The sequence below is a fragment of the Narcine bancroftii genome, chromosome 11 (assembly GCF_036971445.1).
Source record: "Narcine bancroftii isolate sNarBan1 chromosome 11, sNarBan1.hap1, whole genome shotgun sequence".
Classification (NCBI taxonomy): Eukaryota; Metazoa; Chordata; class Chondrichthyes; order Torpediniformes; family Narcinidae; genus Narcine; species Narcine bancroftii.
The window spans coordinates 87,012,587-87,034,226 of record NC_091479.1 but is presented as its reverse complement, the minus strand read 5'-3'; the positions used below and the strand labels follow the sequence as shown (position 1 = coordinate 87,034,226).

Here is a 21,640-nt window from a genome sequence, read left to right as displayed (position 1 = left end):
AAGTAAGAGAAAAATATTGCTGGAAGCACTCAGCTTGTCAGGCAGCATCTGTGGAATGAAAAGAGTTAATACTTCAGTTCAAAGACTATGTTGGAAGAGAAACATGTTTGTTATTAACATGAAATATATTTCAGTATTTTTGATGATATTATTTAAAATGGCTGTGGATTAAAGAAAGTTTACAAAAGAAAAAAATACCTCACCTTCCGACCTCCCCTATTTGGAAAAAAGTCTTTTTTGTTTGCTTTTTGGCAAATAAAGTCTATTGACCACAAAGAAACCTCATTCAGATTCAAAACATCCAAATCCAACTGCAGAATCTGTCAGAACATGCAGAATTTCAGTTAATATTCTATGTCATAAACTATGGAATTCTCACATTAGAGTCATGCTTACAAAAGCAAAAGTGTGTGAATGCTCTTAGCATGGAATAAAATTAAAAAATCTCATATCTATGGCAAGGGAAACAGACCAACTTCAAGAAGGAATAGGATTGGGCCAATCAATCCCTTCAATAGTAGCTGATCAAACTTTCCTCATTTACTAGCTCCCGTTCGCAAAAACCCTTTATTCCCATGCTGATTAAAAATCTCTCAGCTGTGTGTACATCAAGAATGAAGCTGAAACACTTTTCTGGGACAAGGAATTCCACAGATTCTCAGCCCTTTCAGAGAGAGAAAAAAAACTTCCTCATCTCAGTCTAGCCAGGCAGTTTCGGCGCGATCGTCGGTCTGACCCACACCAGGACCCACAGTACTTACAGGGGCACCGGGCGCCTGCCGCAGCAATGTTCTCCTCCCCAGCTCGGTCTGGGGCTGCAGCTGCAGTGTGAGAGGGCCATGAGGGAGCCTGGGGGAACCTGGAATCGAAGGTTTTGATGTGCAGGGCTGCAGCTTCTAGGGTTTGGACCACTTCCACTGTCTTGGTCAGGACGTATATACTATCTTCCATCAGCTTCTGCCGGATGGCCCTCGAGTGTAGCCCTCAGATGAAGGTGTCCCGGATCAGCCTCTCGACCTCCTCTGCGCCTACACCGGGTTCAGCCAGACACAGTCGGGCCAACTCTCGCAGATGTCCCGGGTAAGACTCATCTGTCTCCCCGGGTTGCTGGGCTCGGGTGTTGAGGAGGTACCTTGCACAGACCGCATCCATGGGGGGCTTGTACAAGTTCTCGAGAGTGTCCATTGTGCTCTTGTACATGGAGCAGCCTTTGGGTGCCTGGAAGGTGTGATGACCCAGCTTTGACCAGAGTAGGACCAGCCTCTTCCGATCTGAGTCTAGGATGCTGCGTGCGTGCGCCTCGATGATTGCTTCATCTGCGTGCTGCCAGATCTCGAAGCGTGTCTGGCCTTCCGGGTGGCATGGGTCGACTTTGAGGCTCCCCGTGCTCAGGAGTTTTTCCATGGCAGCCGTGGGAAAATTTTGTGGATTAAATTGTGGTGCACTGTTGGCCAGAATCAGACTCACAGAAGGCAAAGACTGTACAACAGGCTTTAATCCACAAAGACTTCCACAGAGCCAGGCTGGCTGTAGCTGCAGCAACTCTGAGTGAGGCCTCGGGAGGCCGGCACAGGCTTATATCCCGGAGGGTGATTGACACCCGACCGGGTGGGGCTTGATCCATTCAGGCCAACTGATTGACAGCCGTCCAGGTGTTGTCCTGTCCCCTTACACTCCTGCAGGTACAGAGGATGCTCCCTGCAGTAGGCCGGTGGTGTACCCCCACACTCTCACCTTAAAGTCTATGCCCTCTTGCTTTTGATGCCCATAGCATGGGTAAAAGATTCAGACTATGTACCGTATCTGTCCCTCTAATATTGTTATATACATTTCTGACACGTTATCCTTCGACCTCCTTCATTCACTCCAGTTGAAACAAACCCAGTCAATTAGATCTCTTTCCATAGTCCAGGCAACATCCTGATGAATCTCCTCTGCACCCTCTCCAGCATAATCTTATTGTGTGTCTAACAAAACTACACACATTATTCCAAATTTGTCCCACTCAGTGTTTTGTGAATTTGCAACATATATCCCAACTTTTATATCCTATGCCTGACTTCAATCGTACCACATGCCTTATTCGCCATCCTATCTACCCGTGTTAACACTTTCAGGGGCTACAGACATGATTCCATGGGTTAGCACAGTTAGCATAGCTGATAGTGCAACGCTGTTACAGCGCCAGCGACTGGGGCCCGAATCCGGCACTGTCTGTAAGGTGTTTGCACATTCTCTTCGTGTCTGTGTGGGTTTCCTCTGGATGTTCTGGTTTTCTCCCACCCTTCAAAGCATACTGGAGTAGTAGGTTAATCGGATGTAATTGGGTTGCACAGGCTCATGGATTGAAACAGCTTGTTTAAATTTCAATTAAAAAAAACATTCCTCAGTGTTCTCAATTTATTGTGTACACCCCATCCCTAATTGAATTCCTAAATTGCATTTTCCACTTGTTGCAATTAAATTCCACCAGCCAATTCTCTCCCCAACTGCCCATCTGATCAATATCCTTTAATAGCCTTAAACAACCTTCCTTACTTCACATAACAACTTTAGTGTCATCTGCAAATTTACTTATTATACCTCCACATTAACATCCAAGTTGTTTATAGACATCACAAACAACAAGGATCTCCGCAAAGCTCCCTGCAGTAAATCACTGATTGCAGACTTCCAATACAAGTGTCCTTCCACCACTCCCTCTCAAAGTTCAAAGTTCAGATTTATTGTTAGAGCACATGCATGACATCACTTGCAACCCTAAGATTCCTTTTCCTGCAAGCAAAAAAAACTACAAGAGAGTTCTGTAATCAATAATGTCAAAGTAAGAGTTCTTAAGAGTCTCTGACTGAGTTTGTTGCTTAGGAATTTGATGGTGGAGGGATAGCAACTGCTTCTGAACCAGGTGGTACGAGATGTGTGGCACCTTTACCTCTTCCCTGATGACAGCAGTGAGAACAGAGCATGTCCTGGATGGTGTAGAACCTTGATGTTTGCTGTTGCTCTCCGATGGCAGTGTTTCATGTAGATTTTCTCCATAGTGGGGAGAGTTTTGCCTGTGATTACTGAGTTGTCTGTGTCCATCACTACCTTTTGTAGGGTGTCTGCTCAGAGGTATTGGTCATGATGCAACCAGTCACTACATTTTCCACTACACATTTGGAGAAGTTTACCAAAGTTTTCAATGTCATATCAAACCTCCACAAACTTCTGAGGCACTGACATTCTTTCTTCACGATGACATTCATGTGTTGGGTCCTGAAAAGGTCCTCTAAATAGTGACTCCCAGGAAGTTAAATTTGCTCTTTCCATCTCTGATCCTCCATTGATCACTGGATCATACACCTCTGGTTTTCCCCTCCTGAAGACGACAAATCAGCTCTTTGGTTTGGTGACATTGAGTGCAAGGTTGTTGGTGCCCCATTCAGCCAAGTTTTCAATCTCCCTCCTGTGTGCTGACTCATCAGCCCTTTTTATACAACCCACTACCGTGGTATTGTCAGCGAATTTGTAGATAGTGTTGATGTCACAGTCATAGGTGTACAGCGACTAGAACAGGGGGCTAAGTCCGCAGCCCTGTAATTCTCCAGTACGGATGGAGATGTTCTTATCAATCCTCACTGATTGGTGGCTGGAGACGAGGAAATCTAGGACTTGATTACACAATGGGATATTGAGGACTTGGAGTTTGCTGTTCAGTTTTGAGAGGATGATGGCGTTGAATGCCTGTGTAATTAAAGAGCTTCCTGATAAAGGTATCTTTGCTGTCCAGGTGTTCAAGCTTACAGTAATCTGCCTCCCATTGGGGGCGTGGCAAGATGGCGTAAGGAACAGACGTGCCTTCCAGTCCTCTCCTGACTCTAACTTATTGTTTTGTCTTTAAGTGCCCGTTAAAACTTTTTTTAAAAGTTTATAAATAGTATGAGATGTTGAATTAATACCTAATGGTACATTTGTTAAAAAAAAAGTAAAAGGAAACATCAACAGATTGTTAAAAAATTATATTTTCCGAAATTATCTGAGCCTGCTTGTTTACAAAAAGCCACGACTCAGCGTGAAATGGATCCAGGAAAACAAGCGAAGAATTCGGCCTTGGAGCTCCGTTCTGATTCCGTAAGTCTTTCTGAAGGTCGTTTTCAGCTGCCTTTAGAACAAAGGGCTGGCCGGATGCCAGTATTTCAAACAACGTCTACTGAGACTTTGACTGCTGAATTAGCTGGGGCGCCACCAGTTGGAGAGTTAAAGAGTTGTTATTTGACTGCTATACCACCAGTTATATCAGCTCTTCCAGATACTGATGTAACGAAGCTTTTAAAGGTTTGGATCAAAGATAACCCTGATCATCAGCCTCATGATACTTCTGGGGGGGGTCTGTGGCAGGGGCTCTTACACGGAGTCAAACTGCAAGAAAAGCTACTAAATTAAAAGAAGGGATAGAAGGTCCTCTGATTCCACAAGAACAGCAGAATCCCACCATGTCTGGATCTACTGATGTTGATATACTTTTCAAGAGTCTTGAACATAAGATATTTTCTTCAATGATGCATTTAGGTGATTCTATGAATAATCTTACTTCTAAGATTAATGCATTGGTGGATGTCAATACTCAACAGATGGCTGATTATGGAGCTTTTAAAGTTGAAACTATTGAAAGACTTGAGATGTGTGATCAAGGATTATCTGATGTACAAGATCAATTGCAAGATGTGAATAAAACAATTGAAACGTTACAAATTCAGAATAAAAATTTAGCAAAAAAGGTTGATTATTTGGAGAACCAATTCAGACGGAATAATGTGAAAATTGTCGGCTTGCCAGAAGGCATAGAAGGGCCAGATCCAAGAAAATTTTTCACTGAATGGATTCCACAAGTGTTGGGGCAAGATAAGTTTTCTGAAGGTTTAATATTGGAACAGGCTCATAGAGCTTTGAGAAGGAGACCTTTTTCAGGACAGAATCCAAGACCTGTTCTGGTTCGCTGTTTAAATTACTGTGATAGAGAGACTATTTTACGTATGGCTATTAGAAATGCACAGCAAAACAGATCTCCTTTGATGGTTCAGAGTAATCGTGTTTTCTTCTATCCGGATTTGAGTCAGGAAATTATGTTTCAATGACGTGAATTTAATTCTGTGAAAGAATTATTGTGGAAAAAAGGATATAAGGCAACATTTAGATACCCTGCGGTACTGAAGATTTTTCAGGATGGATATCAACCAAAGTTCTTTGATAATCCTAAAGAAGCTATGGATTTTGCTCAGTCTTTACCAATTACGCAATTCCAGGAACGACGTAGTCCTCCACGGTCTCCAAAGAGGGCAGAGCTGCAAGAAGGGAATTTGATTTCTGGAAGAAATGGAAGAAACGGTGGTCGCAATGGCAAAGGAAACTCATTTAATAGATAAGGAACATTTGAAACTCAAACGTGAATGGGTTGGGCACGTTTTTTATTCTTCGTTTAATTCTAAGGCAAAAGGTGTGGCAATTTTGGTACATAAGAATCTACCATTTTAGTTACAGAGTGAAGAGAAAAATGGTGGAAGATTATTAAAATTAAATTGTACAATCTTTAATGAGGCATGGACTTTGCTTGATGTTTATGCTCCTAATGTTGAGGATACAGCTTTTGTTGTGGATATGTCTTTATTACTTGGACAATCGAACTCTAATGTGATGTTGGGGGAGATTTGAATGTGGTGTTGGAGCCTTTATTGGATAAGTCCTCAAGAGTAATTAAGAAGTCTAAGATGGCAATCCAAGTGATTAATATGATGGCAGATTTGAATTTAATTGATATTTGGCGAAGAGTTAATCCTACAGAGAAAGATTTTTCTTTTTATTCCTCGCGACATAATTCTTTTTCTAGAATTGATTATTTTTTAATATCAGCACATTTGCAGGATAGGGTTACATTTGTGGAGTATAAGGCTAGATTGGTTTCGGATCATTCATTATTATTATTAGAATATTTGAGTTCACAAGATGTTCAGAAAGCTTCAAGATGGAGATTTAATACTATGCTATTACGACGCGAATTTAATTCTGTGAAAGAACGGTTGTGGAAAAAAAGACATAGGGCAACATTCAGGTATTCTGCGGTACTGAAGATTTTTTAGGATGGAAATTAGCCAAAATTCTTTGACAATCCTAAAGAGGTTATGGACTTTGCTTAGTCTCTACCAATCATGCAGTTTCAGGAATGATGTAGTCCTTCAAGGTCTCCAAAGAGAGTAGAGATGCAAAGTGGTATCCAGATTTTTTAAAAAGAAATGGAAGCAATGGTGATCGAAGTGGTAACGTTGATTTTAAAAAAATAAATCGTTTATCTTTTTTTTGAAAAGAGTTTAAATAGTTTAAATAATGATGATAGTTTAATGAAATGGGAGTTGGGAGAGGGAACTGGGTGGGCACTAGTTTCCAGAAGTCATCAGCTACCTGTGAGTTATCTCACACCCAATATTTTGGGGGAGTTACCGCTTTGGGCGGTTTAAACAGGAAGGAGGTAGTTGTGACCTCCGACCTGTTTTTTTTTTCTTTTTGATTTTTGGGTTAAGAAGTGAAGGCTTTTTTTAATTAAAAAAAAATAAATAATAATTTATTTTAACTCTTTTTGTTTTGATTGTAATTGAGAGGGAATTAGGAGGTTTTTTTCTCTCCTTTTTTTCTTTTTTTGGGGTTTTTTTTCTCTTTTTTCTTTCTTTTTTAAGAGGATGATGTCACAGAAGATAATAAGTCAAAAATTGAGGATGTTGAATTAGATGAAGAGGAAGATGAGGGGAAAGGTGATATGAAGAAGAAGAAAATTAAGTACAAATACATTGAGGGAGAAGAGTTTAATAAAATTAAGTTAATTTTGATAGAGAATTTTGAAGATGTTATAAATGAAGAATATGGAGAATTTTATAAGAGTTTGAACTTTTTTTTCTTTTTTTATATAAGGGGAGGGGAAGGGAATAAAAAGTTTATCTGATTGTTTTTCTAAGGGATGTTTTTGTTCTCTCAATGAATTATAAAGGAAACTTGGTATTAATGGAAATTCTGTATTTATGTATTATTAATTATGATTTTTTGTATAACAGATATGTGGTTGATATATGATTTTAATATTTGAATTTAGTTTTAAAGTGGATTTCATTTGTTAAGTACATGAATTATGTTTGATTTAAATATATGTTTAAGGGTATTATTTTAGTATTGATTTTTTTTGTTGTTAGTAATTTTTTTGTTGTTAAGTTTTATCCTTTTTTTCGTAAGTGGGGTTTTTTCTATTTTATTTACAACATTGTTAATTAATTCTTCACTTTATTTTGGGGGAGATGGTTGGATTAATTTTAAATTAGATGATTAATGCTGTGTTATAATTATTGAGGGGGTTAATTTGTGTAGTTTAATGATGTAGTATTCTAATTTTTATTATTTTATTTTTTATTATTTCTTTAAATGTAATTTTTATTTTATTCATGTCATAAAATTTTAAATAAAGTTTAAAAAAAAAATCTGCCTCCCATCACCAAACCAATTTTGGACCCAATTAGCCAGCCCACCTGGGATCCAATTTACATTGACCTCTGGCCAACCTTGTAGGACTTGTCGAATGCCTTACTAAAGTTCTCTGACTCTTTGGGGGTGGTTAACGCATTAATCACTCTGTGGCGGTGTGAATGCTCAACAAGCTCTACCAGGTACCATTAGTGATGTTAGTGCCTGCATGCGTGCATCAATCTGGTAGTATCATAAGTAATCTTGAGATGATTTAAAGCACAGGTACATGCTGACAGCTCCAACGACCACCCTGTGAAATATAACTGCACAGTAATATTTCACAGGGCAGCCAGAGGGGCTGTCAGCACGCACCTGTGCTTTAAATCATCTCAAGATTACTTATAATACCCAATACAATGTAATGCTATGTAAATAGTCATTATACTCTGTTGCTTAGGGATTAGAGTATAATGGTCTGTGGGTTTGAACAGTGTGAAGGCCACCGCAGTAGATATGTGCTTTGTCCCTGCTACGATTTCATGCCCTGCAAGTACCTAATACTTTACTCGTGACGTCACTGCTGGAGGTGAAGCCCCCTCTTTGATCCAAGAGATCCAGATGAACCAGGTAAATCATGGTCCAGTGTGAATGGCTTACTGGGTACTGCATGCCCAGTAAGTTTACCCACTTACTAGGAGGGTTGGCAGAGTGAAAGGGACTAATGTCTACTCGTCTGCCTTCACCAACCTTCTTTGTTGTCTCCTCAAAAAACTCAAATTAGCAGAATACTAGTTCCCCCACACATAGTACGTTGACTATCCCAGATCCACGCTGCCTTTCATTGTACATGAATCCTATCCTTCAGGATTCTCTCCAATTATTTCCCCACTGATACAAGGTTTACCTGGCTTATCCCTGCTTAAATGAAGGAACAACATTAGCTATCCTCCTGTCTTCTAGCTGATCTGTCAGGTCTCTGTCAGAGACCCTGTGCTCTACCTCATTTCCCAGGGCGACCAACAATGGATTTCATCTGGGCCTGGGGGAATTGAATCAACCCTTGTACTCTAGACTCCTGGATTCCAGTTGCCAAAGCTTATCCTTTGTTTCCTATTGTTTTCCCCTCATCAGACCTTAACTATCCTTTGTCATGCATGGTTCCCTAATCTTGCAGTCTTTGCCTTTCACCAAAACTGGCACATGCTGGTCCTGAGCTCTTCATTCCCCCCCCCCCCTCCCCCCAGATCCTCAGTAAATTGTGATAAGCACATCGAAATGTTGGAGGTACTCAGCAGGTCTTTTCAACATCTAGAGGAGACATGGCTATATTGCCGGCCTGAGCCCTCTAAGGGGAAAAAAAAACCCAGAAAAGGAAGAAGCAAGGATAGATCAGAAAGTCTCAGAATTCAAACAATGGGGGAGGAATCCAGACCAACAAAAGGTTCTCTTGTGCTGTTAGAATCAGTTTCCCTCCCCAATTCAAGAGCATGACTTGAACACCAACCTTATCCTTTTCCAATGACCACCTTGGTTGCGGTCAGTCCTCTCAAAGCGTTCCATCACCGACACTTCCACCAACTACCGAGTTTTGTTTTCTAAGGTGAGATGTGGCCCCGCCGTAATTTAACGTTGAATCCCTGGACGCTCAAGGTTCCACATCGCTTTGGGTGGGTGGAAACACACTATTCCTATCGTTTCTGTCCATCCACGGGCAAACAGGGACCTTTGGATCCGCGCAGATTCTCCAAAATTGTTAACACTTTCTCTGTTCCCCACAGAATGTGGGCAGAAAGATGAATCATTCTGGATCACGCTAACCGCATGACCTAATCCCACCACAACTGATTCCCCAATTGTAACAGTTGGTGTAAAATAAGAAGGTAATTTTGCAACGTATCCAGTTTGAACGTTTTTTAAAAGAAAATCTGTACATAGTGTTTGCACTGCAATCCATCCAAACTCGAACATCCTGCACGCAATGGGTCAAAGTTATTAGATTACCCAACTTCACAAATAGATGCACACAGCGCCTACCTACCTGAACGTGTCCTGAAGTTGGACTCGGGGCGATTTGCAAACGTCCCTGAAAAGTCGAGGCAGGCTCGCTCCAATCCACTCTCGCATTCTTCCTTCGCAGCCGGATTTTAATCAAGAAATCCCTCCGAGCTGCTGTTCCTCTCCAGTTTCCTCTCCTGTCCGATGTTGCAATCTCTACCACTCCTTTCCTACCCACGATCCCGTGTACCCTGATCCCGAGAGAGGCTTTCTCTCATGACCTGCCCCACTCTCCGCATCGCGGGCAGCCGCCCCGCTTGCTTCAGCCCCACAGGTAAGTCACACAGCCGCCGGAACCTCGCTCGCAACACAAAACAAAGCAGACGTCCCGTGTGAGAGCAGCGGCAGTCGGAGTTTCGGGGTGAGTAACCTGCCGCTGCTGACGCAGCCTCTTGATTTAAAAAGAAACGCCACTGGCCGCTTACGCTCCGCCTCAGGGAGTGTTCGTGCAACAAGGTGTGTGGATCCAAGGCTCAGATGCTTGGCTCAACTCCGTGCCGTTGGATTTACCAAGGTCATCTGCCACACCTCATCAGATTTGGGCGCTGCAGGTTGGCGCTGGCAGGCGGGATCTTAAATTCACAGGCTGTCTCAGACCAGATTCTCAGTTAAGTCGATTTGGGACCAGATCCTCAGTCAATTGTGATAAGCACATCGAAATGTTGGAGGAACTCATTTCAACATCTAGAGGAGACATGGCTATATTGCCGGCCTGAGCCCTCTAAGGGGGGGGGGGGGGGGGGGGAAACCCCAGAAAAGGAAGAAGCAGGATAGATCAGAAAGTCTCAGAATTCAAACAATGGGGGAGGAATCCAGACCAACAAAAGGTGTTAATTGAATTTATTATGACAGTTCGAAAGGGAATGGAGATCAACAGGGAAAAGGGGGTTTAATGCTGTATTAATACCATCTGGTTGGAGGGTGCCAGTCAGATGATGAGGTGTTAGTCCTCCAATTTACGGGTGGTCTCAGTCCAGCAGTACGAGACCATGGATAGACATGTCGGCAAGGGAATAGGTTGGAGAATTGAAATGGGTGGCCACTGGGAGATCCACGCTATTGCAGTGGACAGAGCTGAGGTGCTCAACAAAGCAATTTCCCACAGTGCTTCCAGTCTCTTTGATGTAGAGGAGACCACAGCGGGAGCACCAGATTCAGTAGATGACCCCTGCAGATTCACAAATGAAATGTTGCTTCACTTGGAAGGACTGTTTAGGGCCCTGAATAGCGCTGACAGAGGTGGTGTGGGCGCGTGGAGCATCTCCTGCGGTCACCAGGGTAGATCCCAAGGGAATGATTGCTGGGGAGGGAGGAGTGGACAAGGAGTCATGGAGGGAGTGTTCCCTGCGGAAGGCAGAGATGGGAGGAGAGGGGACATACGTGTCTAGTGGTGGGATCACAAAGAAGGTGGTGGAAATGGCAGAGGAAGATGTGTTGGATGCAGAGGCTGGTGGGGTGGTAGGTGAGGACAAGAGGAAGCCTGTCCTTGTTGCGCATTGAAGTGGTGGTGGCCAGGGCAGATGTGCAGGTAATGGAAGATAGGCGGCTGAGTACCAAGTTGATGGTGGTAGAAGGAATGCCATGTTGTTTGAAGGAGGAGGACATCTCTGATGATCTGGCATAGAAGTCCTTATCCTGGATGTAGATGCGATGGAATAGAGGAATTGAGAGAATGGAATGCAATCTTTACAGGGGACAGGGTGGGAAGAGGTGTAGTCGAGGTAGCTGTGGAATTGATGGGTTTACAGAAGATGTCTCCTGAGATGGAGTCAGAGAGATCGAGGAAAGGGACAGTGTTGCTGGAGATGGACCAAGTGAATTTGAGGTCAGGGTGGAAGTTGGCTGTAAAGTGGATGAAGTCAACAAGTTCAACATGAGGCAGCATCAAAGAGGTCATCAATGTATTGGAGGAAATATTGAGGGCCTTACCTGATTGTAGCATGGATTGCTCCACATAACCAACAAAAAGGTAGGCATAGCTGGGGCCCATGTGGGTACCTATGACTACCCTTTTAACCTGGAGAAAGTGCAATGAGTCAAAGGAGAAATTATTGAGGGTGAGGACAAGTTCTGCCAGCCAGAGGAGGGCTACTGGTTGGTTCTATTGTCCAGAAAGAAATGAAGGGCTTTGAGGCCTTCAGTATGGGGAATGGAGGTGTATAGTAATGGTAAATATGAGGCAATAGGTGGGGAGGGTCTGGACTGGGGGGACAAAACAGAGTAGAGGTAAGCAGTGACCAATTCTGTGGGACAGGAGCACGTGGATATGATGGGTCTGCCGGGACAATTGGGTTTGTGGATCTGGGGTAGGAGGTAGAAATGGATGGTACAGAATTGGGAAACAATAAGGTTGGAGGCTGTGCCAGGGAGGTAACCAAATCTTCAGTAAATTGTGATAAACACACCTGGAGGAATGTCTTTTCATCATCTATAGGAGACAAAGATATATTGCTGACATGATGAGTTCTGATGGTGCAAGATACAGTGGTTTGATGAGTTTTGGTAGAGTCCTTTTGGAGAGGTAAGTAAGAGAAGGTGTCTGAGAGTTGTCATCTGGCTTTGGTCCGATAGAGGTCAGTGCGCCAGACCACAACAGTGCCACTCCATCCCTGTCTTCCCATGCCATTTCTCCATTCCCTATCTCCTTTTGCACAAATATGATCCATTCTACCTAGTCTCTTATCATATCCAATTAACACTTTTTGTTGGTCTGGATTCCTCCCCCATTGTTTGAAGTCTGAAACTTTCTGATATATCCTGCTTCAGCCTTTTCTAACTCTTCCTTGAAGAAAGGCTCAGGCCTGAAACGTCGGCAATATATCTTTGTCTCCTATAGATGCTGAAAAGAAAAAGATTAGCTGAGTTCCTACAGCATTTCAGTGTGTTTAGTACAATCACAGCGTCTGTAAATTGAGAGACCACACGGGCCAACTCTTCAGTAAATGGTGAGACCATATGGGACCAGATACTCAGTAAACAGTGAGTCCATGTGGGACCAGATTCCTCAGTAAACTGAGCAATCATATGGGATCAGATCATTAGTAAACAATGCCCAAATGGGACCAAATCCTCAGCAAATAGTGAGTCCATATGGAACTATATCCTCAATAAATTGTCAGTCCATAAGGGGCTAAATTGTCAGTGAATAACGAGTCCATATGGGACCAAATCCTCAGAAAATGAGTTGATATGGTACCAGATCTTCAGAAAACAATATATTCATTAAGGACCAGCTGCTCATTAAACAGTTGGTTTGGGACTCGGTCCTCGGTATGAAAGGTAAAGGTCCAATATTGTCACATAATACTACATTTAGAATGTAACATACATGATTTTTTTTTAACTTTTGTCTACCATAGGCAGACAGAGAGTCGCCACTTTGTTCAGCACCCCTCACAGAAACCTACTGCACCTAGGCAGTCTCTTCTCCAAGTACTAACCAGTCCTGAGCCTGCTTACCTTCTGAGATCAGACAATCTCAGGTGTATTCAGGCCATTAGGTGCTGCTGAAGAAGGTCAATGTAGGACCAGACACAATTTGTTCTTAAAAGCACAGATCCCCAGAACAGTCAGTTTATCTAGGTTCAGATCCTTAAGGACATAAAATAATAGGAGCAAGATAGGCTTCCAGACCTTCAAGGCCATCCCATCATTTAATATGATCATGGCTGATCTATGCAGGCCTTAACTGCTCTATTCTGCCATTTCACTCATTACCCTCAATAACTCCATCTTTCAAATCATCTCCACTTTAAGTACACCTATGTCCCCTTGTTCTTTACTCTCCCACTAGTGAAAACTTAAGAATCTGTCTTAGGATTTTATATGTTTGAATAAGATCATCTCACATTCTTCCAAACTCCAAGAAATACAACCCATTCATTCCCTGAATTAGTTTAATCAATTTCCTCTGGACTGCCTCCACTGTCATCCATAATTTTTATTTCTATAAGAGAGCCAACCCAAAACTGTGCACAATATTTGAGACGTGGCCTCAAAAGCACAGAGAATAACTGTAACAAACTCTCTCCATTCTTAAGCTTCTTAAATGCTACTTTTAGACCTCTTCTAAGGAGGAAAATTTCTCACTATCCACCTGATCTATACCCTTCACAATTTTGCAAACCTTAATCAGACCCCACTCACTTTCTCCCACTTCAAGGAAAACAAATCCAGTCTATTTAGTCTCTCCTCATAATTGTCATGTTCCCACTCAGGAAACAGCCGGATGAATCTTCACTGCATCCTCTCCAGTGCATTAACATTCTTCCTCCAATGTACTCAGGGACATAATCAGGTTCTAAATTTAGGGGGAGTGACCACATTAAAAAAGGTGCCACAATGCATACCAAATAATTTTAAAATTCATTATACACGGTAGGAGAGCAACTGCACTGGCTAGGCTACAGGCACCGAAGTGTTTTGGCTTGTAAACACACTCATTTCTCGATCATTACATGAACTATTTCATTACCTAGCTATTATATATATAATTGTATTCAACATTAATTCATTTCATGTTTCAGTAATAGTGTCATTATGTATGAAACATACTTTTATCTGGGCTTGGGACTTGTGACATGAAAAAAGATGAAGTTCCATGGGATCATCCAGTGTCCGAGAGGAGGTGATGAAGTCACAGTTTATTTTGGTTCCTCAGGCGCCAGGCTGCCAGCAGCCACCAGCGCATCACAGGAGACTGAGCACTCAGTTCAAAACACCAGGAGGTTGTTCAAATAAAGTAATGAATGAATCCAGAAAGTTCTTCCAAGGCCATGTGATAAAGTTAAAAAAAAAAGAGGTTTAACTTTTATTGCACAGGGGATCTAAAGCGCTTTAAAATTGTTGAAAAGACACCACTTTTGAAGTGTGGCTTCCCCTTCTCCCACTCCGGCTATGCCACTGAGTGTACTGACTGGATCTACCAGCAGTATGCCAGCTATGGATTAACTAATGTTTTATAAAGTTGTACCATAACCTCCTTGCTCTTATATTCAATGCTGAGGCTAATAAAGGTTATTCTCGCTTCTGTCATCTTCATCATCCGCTTGTGCTGCTCCCTGAAGGAATCCTTGGAGTTTGTATATCCCCTGTACCTATTATTGAGTTTAAACTTCCTAACTCTAATTACCTGACTTAGCTCAGCTGCCCTTCTTGAATGAAGATAGCACAACTTTGAAACTCAATGAGACACATCCTGTTTATCACTGCTGTGTGAAATAATTTCCTATGTTCTGCAAAGAAAACAATTTATCAGAAGGGTCTGATCAGGTTGATGTCTTTGTTTTCAATCATTTGTGAGATGTGAGCCTCGCTGGCAATGCCAGCATTCACAATCCATCCTTAATTAATCCAGAATCAAGGACCAGTTCAGAAATTTCTGAGTTTTGAGTCACCTGAAAGCCAAACCATGTAAGGTTGTTCGAATCAAATTTAAGTGAATAGGATTAACTTGAAGGAATGAATTTAAGAGCTGCAAAGAAATAACATCTTTTCAATGCCTTTTTAGCATATCAGAAAACTTCCCACATGACACTAGCAGGAAATTAGGTACCCAATTTTATACAATGAGCAAATTGAGCAGGAAGATCAGGGATTTGCCCATCACAGACTGCAGAATTGATTTTGGCGAATGGAAATTTCAGCCTTATTTTACATTTCCCCAGAAGTACAGAATGTTTTGCAATTGAACTTAATGGTCATAAATTCATGAACATGAAATTTAATTTGAACATAGACATTTTGTTGTGGGTCATTTTCTTACTTTCATATTTCAGACAGTAAAGTATATGCAAATAAAGAGTCATTGAAGATTGAAATTTCTTGACAAGGCTGCATTAGTTGTAAAAGTACCTAATGGAATTTTACAACCCACACTGAAATCCGGGACAATAAGAATTGTAATATATTGCTTTCAGTAGCTCAGCAATCCCAAAGAAGTGATTCAATCACTCAGAGCACCAGCTAATCACTTTCATTCTCAAAACAAAATCATATATCAGGCAGAATACCGGTACTTGTATTTAGTTTGTCTTTATCAGTTGCTTTTGTGAGCATTTCCCTGTCGTCTGAATGTTTATGGTAACATGAAAGCTCCCATATTGATTAAAATAGTCATTTAGACCAGTCACATTTCTTTATTCTAGAATAAAATAAGGCAATATTCTCAGTTATACAAGTGATATTTTAAGATTGCAATCAGTCATAGGATATAGGCATTAGTGACTGTAATACATTTGCAATCACATTATAACATGCTATAATGTGATTATCTCTGTGCCCATCTGTTATTAAAAGATAAGTCTCATAAGACACACCAACTGCTTTGAATTTGTACTGCACAAACAAGAATTTCACCGACATATGATAAACATGCAAGACTTTCATCAATTATAGAGACTTTCATCAATTATAGAGAATCGGTGTGATCTACAATAATCTGAATCACTTCTGTGCTCTTAGCTGTTATTTTGGTTTCTACCTATTCTGACCATATAACATTTTCATTTTGAAAGTTGCACAATCCCACTCTTTTGTCTACATGAGCATTTCCATCAAATATTGGGGTCTTTCTTCTATTGCCCTTTTTCAATTTTGCTCTAGATTATCTCTAGATTTGCAGAAACAGAGTTTCTAGTAGCAATATGTGGGCCCATCTGCAGTATGCTGACCCAATTGATGGGGGTGATCTTATCAAGGACATATTCTGCCAATTCCCTGTTTTTCCCCAGAGCTCTTGAATAACTTTGATAGAATAATGGTGGGTATGTTTGAGAAGCACATCAGTCATAAGAGCATGTAGTCTGGTGTTTTTTTTTCCCCCCTCGCATGCCTAATTGAAGACAGAAAGAAATTTAAGAATAATAATTTTATTTAGAGGGGCCAGTAGGAGTAGAAGTACTTTTCTTGGGCACTCTGGTAAAGTTTAGACCTCTGCTGAATCACTTCCTCCCACATTCATTGCTGGATCCTCCCAGCACCTTTGCTGCAGGCAATTATACCTTGGGTCTCCAGTGGTCCTTGTGGGCCCACATCCTGAAACTTCACTTGCCATTGAAAGCTTCCAGGGTGATTATAATCAGACCAGCAAAGGTAGCAGCAGGCAGTTAAAATTATCCAAGAACCTAACTCATCTACGGTATCTACAGCATAGATCCCATTGTTTTAGGAAGCAGCTATATCAGAAGCTAAATATAAAGAGAGAATACCTGCAGATTTAATATCAAGCATACCAGAAGGTATATAGTTAATGTAGGAACCATTTATAGAAGCAAGAACTGTTTTTATGCTACTTCAATTGAATTTTCCTGTTGTATCATAAAACCACAAGTCTTTTCTTGATCCTTACAAGCATTTTTAAGGTAGCTTCACCCGATTGATCTGGACTGCAGCCACTTAAAATGATCACTATTGAAAATAGCAGTGAAGTGTTTACAAAGCAGGCAGCTGCTTGAGACAAATGGCTCTGAAAATTAATTACATTATTCAAACAAAGATTGGTTCTGCCACACAGAGATATTGGAAGAGAATCATTTTGTCATGACCATAAGGCATTCAAAGATGTTTGGTCTAATTTGCAGGTGATGTAGTGATCAGATAAATGGGATCATGTGCAATACCTTGACAGTCCCGATGAAACGCCAAGTCACAGCACGTCAATGAGATCTAGTTAAGGGAAAATACAAATCAAGGTACTGTAGAGAGCTATGGATTGTAATAGATGTTGTATATCAATGGAGATTTTCAAGCAATGAGATGCTGGAGGAACTCAATGGGTCAAACAGTGGGTAGAAATGTGGGTAGAAATGTTCCTCCAGCATCACATTGTTTGAAAATCTCCATTGATATACAACATCTATTACAATCCATAGCTCTCAATGTTTGCTTAAAATTCCAGCATCTGTATTCTTTGTGTATCTTGGTAGCAATGTGGCTAAGTTTAGTATGGTCTCATTCATCTAGGAGTCAATGGACGAGGGATTGGAGCCACTATACATTTTAAAATTAAGTAATTTGCTACCATGCAGAGATGGCTAGTAAGAGGGGCTGCCTGTCTCAAAATTATACATGGAATTATGGAGAGAGCAATTTCAGAAAAGACACCTGATTTCACCTAGCCTTATTAAGAATGGCCATGGCAAGTAGACAATCACCTGTCATGTAGTATTATTGTAAAAGATAAAGATTCCATTATTGCCATGTAGTACTACATTTAGAATGTAGCATACATGACATTCTTTAACTTTTGTCTACCGCGAGGCAGACAGAGAGTCGCCACTTTGTTCCGCGCCCCTCACGGAAACCTACAGCGCCTGTAGGCGGACTCCCCTTCAAGTACAGACCAGTCCTGAGCCTGCTTAGCTTCCAAGATCAGAGAATCTCAGGCGTATGTGTAGCTAAAAAGGATCACATTCAATGTTCTTCAGTGTTTCAGAGGAACTTTTCCACTTGATCTCCCCTGCATATACTGCATTCTTGTACTGAGATTAATTGAATAAAGGCTTGTTGCATCTACAGTTCTGGTCTCCACATGTCTCACAACAAGCCCTGTTTGCAATTTTTAATGCTCGAGAATACAGAACCATCATCTAGGAGGTCTTTTATTAATTAAGTTTTCTGTCTACCAAGCAGTTGTGTCTTTCCATGGATGAAGACAATTGAGGAACTAATACCTTGCATTTTATGTTTGTCCCATGTGTGTGGAAGTCGCATTAACTACTCCCCTCTACTTTCCTTATGCTTCATAAGAAGAGTTTTGGACCCCTGCGCCAGTTCCTCTTTCTCTCCCATAATACCCAGCTGAACAGTGGGATGAATCAAAGGGCTGAAACTCACTGCTGTTTAGAGGCATCGAGAGAATTGACGGTTTGTTTGGGATTGCAGCAGGCAACCCTTTCCTGATCAAATCTTGCTCTGTTATAAAGGAGATTGACCTACTGGAACCCCATCTGCACCTATCAGTTTTCTGTGAAGAATTAAAATTGGGGTTAATTTTTTTTCTTCTCTGGAAATATAATTAGGTACCTATACTTCTTTCAAACCTTCTGTGTAGTGTGTCCATTCCAACCTATTTTTGTTGGAGCAGTGAATATTTTTTAACTGAATGGAAAATTATGTGGTACTGAAAGGAAATGATTTATACATAAAGAATTGAACTAGTGATTGATGTTGCTGGAGACATCAGTTTGTGAGATTACATGAGCTGCCACAATCTGAGATCACACTTTCATGCATTTATATCCTTTATACAGTTTCTTTGATTTTGAAAAATGCTTTGTCTAATTGGTAAGATAATATGAGTGTGTTGCACCAGGACATGATACAGCAAAGTGGCTTGGATACAGTTAGAGTTTTTAATCTTTGTTTTCAAAACTCCTTCATTGTCTCACATCTCCCTTCCTTTGTATTCTCCTTCAACTTCTGATATACCTAGGCTCTTCAAGAACAAGCTTCTGGAGTATCCATGAATTTTCTTTAAAATTCCGTGACCACGGGGTCTGCGCCAAAGATGGCAGCACCTACGATCAACAGCAGCCCCGAGGGGTTGCAGACCTTGGGAAATCAAAGGACTGATGCAGAGCACCAAAGAAAAACAGGGAGAACACCCCTAGTTTGAGAAGGAGAAATAGAGGAGATGACCCAAGGGATGGTGGCCACAGCAGCGGACCACTGAGGGGCTCGAGGCAGGCGTTGGTGACTCGAGGTGAGGAACCCATGCAGGCTGTGGGCTACTGGAGACTGACTATGGGCTGACAGGCTGGGGAAAGTGCATACTCAAATTGGATACTTCTGAAGAGAGAGGAAGTGCCGGGAAGCACAAGTGCTGAGATCAACAGATTAAAGCAACAGTACACTATTTGCTCAGGGGCCATTTTAAGGAAGCAGCACTTAGAGAAGCATCTCTTTGAGGGGATACTGTGTCTTGTGTAGTAATAGACAATTTGTCTGATTTCTCTCTGTAAGGAGAATGAGTATGCCCCACTGTAGCAAAAGAAATGGTCACATTTGAAGGGGGATTAGTGTACTACACCATGACCAAAAGGGAAGGTCACTTTGAATGGCTGACCCACAAAATGGTTCTGGAAGCCAAGAAATACTACATTTGGATTGTCACCATTGTGACGGACCATTTCGACTGACCCACAAAAGAGTTCTGGAAGATGTGTGAAAATCACTCACTTCTTGTCTCCTACACAAAAAAAAGGGGGAGTTCTGACGCCACTCGTCTGAAAAGGACATTGCTTTGGAAGCATCTTGACAAGGATTTAGTGAGTATACCCTGATCTCCCTACTCCATGATAACTTCTGTGATCAACTTAAAGCTTATGTGTAAACACTGATTTTACACATTGAGCCTAAATGTGTAATGGTTTGGGATATTTTACATATGTGCGCGCGCGCACGCACACACCACACACACACACACACACACACACACACACACACACACACACATACACACACACACACACACAAACACACACACACACACACACACACACACACTCACACACACACACACACATATATACACACACACACACACACACACACACTCACACACACACACACATATATACACACACACACGCATACACACACACACACACACACACACGTATAATTACGCATAGTTGAACGTTAAGTTTAGATAACTTTAGATAGGTTAGGTAAGGTGTTATATATTTGTTAATCAATAAATTAAAATATTATTTTGAATATAACACGTCTTGGCTAATTTCTAATGTGGCTGTCTGAGTATGTAACAAAATAAATTTATTTTATTGTAGCAAAATAATTGTGTATATTCAAGATCACTCAATCATAGGCCATTTAAAGCTTACATTTTGATTCTGTTGCTTGAACTCAAAGTTTGCATTTCTATTTGCTTTGATTTTGGTGAGGACATTCACATTGGCGCCTCTGATCCCCAAGAGGCCTGCTTAATGTGGTGATGTTGTGATGTTAACCTTGCTTGTGCTAAGAAACATTTTGGGTCACTTCACAGCAATTAAACATATTTCTCATATTATTATGTCCAGGAGGGGCAACTTATTGGAGGCAGGTCTAATGCATTTAAAAAGTTTTCCATGTCTGGCTTTGCCTTTTAAGATCTAAATTAAGAAGATGTCATTTATACAGTGATCTGAGAGCTGTAATTCAGATCCAAATCCATCAAATCCTGCTGTCTGGAGAATGAATTGATCAATGACTGACCCTATATAAGCACCAACCTCAGCAGTATTAACTCTGTAAGTACAGCCATAACATGCAGCAAAATATATTACAGACAAAAATGCTTTGTTCTTTTTCACTGTATCCATGGGTATTTTATGGCTGGAGATTCTCTTGGTTCTGATGTAATTTTGCTAAGATTTTAGTGTGTTTTGTCCTTTCTGCAGACCATGGAGATTTGTCATCAGGAATCAGAAGAAGAAAAGGTAGATCTTAAACAAGTGTGACCAGTGGCTTTATTGACCCTCACTTGGTTGAAGAAATAGTTATTGTACAGGTACACGATCCTTTAACCAGAACCCTTGGGGGAACAGTGTGTTCCGAATTTCGGATTTTTCCGGATTTCGGAAAGCCCACCCGAATTGTGCTGCCGTATCCACCCCTACCCCCTTCCAGTCACCTGGCTGCCTTCCCCGACCGCCGGTCCCTCGGCCGCCCGGCTGTCTCTCCCGACTGTCGGTCCCTCGGCTGCCTCTCCCGACCGCCAGTCCTTTGGCCGCCCGGCCGTGTCCCCCAACCGCGGGTCGCTCGGCCTCCCGACTTGCACTGCCGCCTCTCTCCCTACTTGCCAGATTTTGGAGCTTTCCGGATTTTAGATGTCCGGATAAAGGATCATGTACCTGTAATGAAAAGGATACAATGTCACAAGAGGGATGTCATAACTTTGGTGACCCTCACCTTCAGTAAGGTCAAGAGTAAGTGTTTCCCAGGAGGCTCAATTAATATTAGCCAGTGGCATGAACCAGGACAATGGATACAGCAAACACTTTGCACCAGAATGTTATGGATGGTCCAAAAATGGTCAGATTTAAATTGCAGCATGGATTGGTAAAGAGGTTGGAAGGCTTAGTTTTGTGGTTTATTTTGT

The 21,640-nt window shown here is 41.5% G+C and overlaps 1 protein-coding gene and 1 long non-coding RNA gene across 7 annotated transcripts in view; one reads left to right on the top strand and one right to left on the bottom strand.

Moving 5' to 3' along the window:
• Positions 1–9,929, bottom strand: part of met (MET proto-oncogene, receptor tyrosine kinase) — a 106,774-nt gene extending 96,845 nt beyond the window's left edge. For 2 of the 4 annotated variants that reach the window (XM_069903869.1, XM_069903871.1), the window contains exon 1: positions 9,521–9,929. The gene's annotated coding sequence lies outside the window, so the exon portion shown is untranslated. Of the gene's footprint in view, positions 1–8,986; positions 9,314–9,520 lie in introns of those variants that run through there. The other 2 variants (XM_069903870.1, XM_069903873.1) reach the window with 1 other exon arrangement.
• The window catches only part of LOC138746081 (uncharacterized), an 89,677-nt gene continuing 77,562 nt past the window's right edge, over positions 9,526–21,640 (top strand). For all 3 annotated transcript variants that reach the window (XR_011346690.1, XR_011346689.1, XR_011346688.1), the window contains exons 1-2: positions 9,526–9,811; positions 18,971–19,805. This is a non-coding gene — a long non-coding RNA (uncharacterized lncRNA). The remainder of the gene's footprint in view (positions 9,812–18,970; positions 19,806–21,640) is intronic.